This window comes from Pinus tabuliformis, chromosome J (genome assembly GCF_031772625.1).
Source record: "Pinus tabuliformis cultivar Carrire ecotype Pingquan chromosome J, CPIR1, whole genome shotgun sequence".
Classification (NCBI taxonomy): Eukaryota; Viridiplantae; Streptophyta; class Pinopsida; order Pinales; family Pinaceae; genus Pinus; species Pinus tabuliformis.
In genome coordinates, this window is record NC_142295.1 from 544,370,269 (window position 1) to 544,372,724 (window position 2,456).

Here is a 2,456-nt window from a genome sequence, read left to right on the forward strand (position 1 = left end):
GTTAAATTTCCTATTTAGAAGGTTCAAATAATTTATTAATGTTATATTTTCATTGTAATAGGCTATCAAAGTTATGTAGATAGAAAACAAAGAGCTTTGTATAGATGTTTATGGTGGAAAACAACTATTGGTAAAATTGTCAGTGATTTTTTTTTTCGCAACATTAACTCAACTTTGCAGGCTCTCTTGGTATTGCAATGCCAATTTCTAATTGTGTAGTGTCCCATATTGTATTTCTCCAATGACGATAGACTGGGTTGAGTTGTTGCATAATGGCATTACTCTACGTTGTGTTACTTGAAAAAGTTGAGTTGTTGCATAATGGCATTACTCTACGTTGTGTTACTTGAAAAAGTTGAGTTGTTGCATAATGGCATTACTCTACGTTGTGTTACTTGAAAAAGTTTCCAAGTGATTAAATATTTAAAATATGGCAAGCATTTCAAGATTTGAAAAAAAAAAATTACGTTAAGGAAGAATTTTAATGAAACCCCTTTATATAACCAAGTTTACTTGTTAATAGTATTTGGTTGGTTGGTAAAGAAGGGTCATTATTAGTTTTTTTTTTTTTTTTTTCAAGAGAAAAATAATCTTTATATAATATATATTTTCTTTTAAATAATATAAAATATTTGCTTCAATTTTTCTATTCTTTATCGATTTGGGGTGTGGAGCCACAACTCACTTTTCATAATATTTCTTCTTTTGTTATTGCTAGAATACTAGTAAGCATTTGGGTAGTTTCCCTGGTTGAACTTGCCTTATTTGAATCTTGCCATTCATTATTTTTGAGCTATGCAAGGTCATTATTATTATTTTTTCAAAAAGAAAAATAATATTTATATAATATATATTTTATTTGAAATAATATGACATATTTGCTTAGTTTTTTTTTCCTTTATTGATTTAGGCTGTGGAGCCACAACTCACTTTTCATAATATTTCTTCTTACGCACTTGGAATGTTGGTGGAAATGTGCCACCCAATAATTTGGATATTGAAAATTGGTTAGGTAAACAAGACCAAGCAAATATATATGTATATATATATAGAAAGAAATTGACAAAATAAAGCTCAATGGAAAGTCAGGATGAAGGGACATATGTACCTAGGACTTGATGTGCACTAAGTCTCCTAGAGACGTCTCTACAAGCATCTTGCGTATGAAGTGTTTTGCAGAGTGAGAAATTGAGAGCCATGGATCTCTTCGGAAGGGAAGGCACCCATAGAGCACTCCCATGAAGACGGAGCATAGTCAACGCGCACTGTATGACAGCGCTTGACATATCCAATGGTAGACAACAAAAGTTGTTTACATCAATCAACGACGAAAACAAAAAGGTGGACGATTATGGGCAGTGAACGGATTAAAAAAGAAACACCTTTTGGTGTAATTAAATGGTGATAAATATATATTAAATTTAGTTGATAATAAATATTATGGAAGGTTTTATTTGTGGGAAACTTAAAATAAGAAATTATTTGTCATAATTTTATTTTTAAATTATTATGGTATAATTTAAAAATTTATATTTTTAAAAATATGAAATAATTAATTTATCATATTTTATTATGAGATTTTTAGAGTTTGTTATTATATATGGACTAATATCATGGTTCATCAATACTACATGATAAAAAAAAAATAGCTCATTTTATACAACACTTGTTCATATGACATTTTTTTAATTGATCAAGTTAATTAAAAAAAAAAAAAACTTTGGAGATGAATCTCAACCTTTCATTTGTTTATACTACTAATAATATTCTAAAATATTTTATAGAGATTAAATCCTTATCATCCACTTAATAATTAAATGGTTAAATTCAAATTCTAAAATTCTTATTCAAAAATAAATATCCCTATAAACTTAACTATTAATAAATTATAATTAAAATTAGACTATTTTATCTTACTATATATATATATATAAAATTTGATAAATATAAATAATTTGATAAATATTTTAAAAATGTTAATTTTCGTATTCTAACATCACGAAGATTTATCAAAAAAAAATGAAAATAAATCAACTTTAAAAAATATCATTCATCATATTTAAAATTTTTACATTCTATAAATTTTTTTTCATAACTGTTTTATTAAAAAATAAAAAATAAATCAACAATGTTTGAATAATATCATTTGTCTCCTTTATAATTTTTTTCCCTACTTCCAATTTTTTTTCAATATTTTTTTAAATAAATAATATATATAAGTTTCCATTCTTCAAAATATTTTTCAAATTTCCTTTTAATAAATAATATATTATAAGACAGCATAGTTTAAACCGCTTATGTTTTGTTTTTTGGGTTTTTTTTTTTTAACTATTTTTTTCAAAAATCTTATAAATATATTATATATAATAAAAAAATTGAGTTTAAACATGTTTTATATTTTTGTCTTTTTAACTTAGGCACTATAATTCTGTATATTTTTACTTTTAACTAAAATT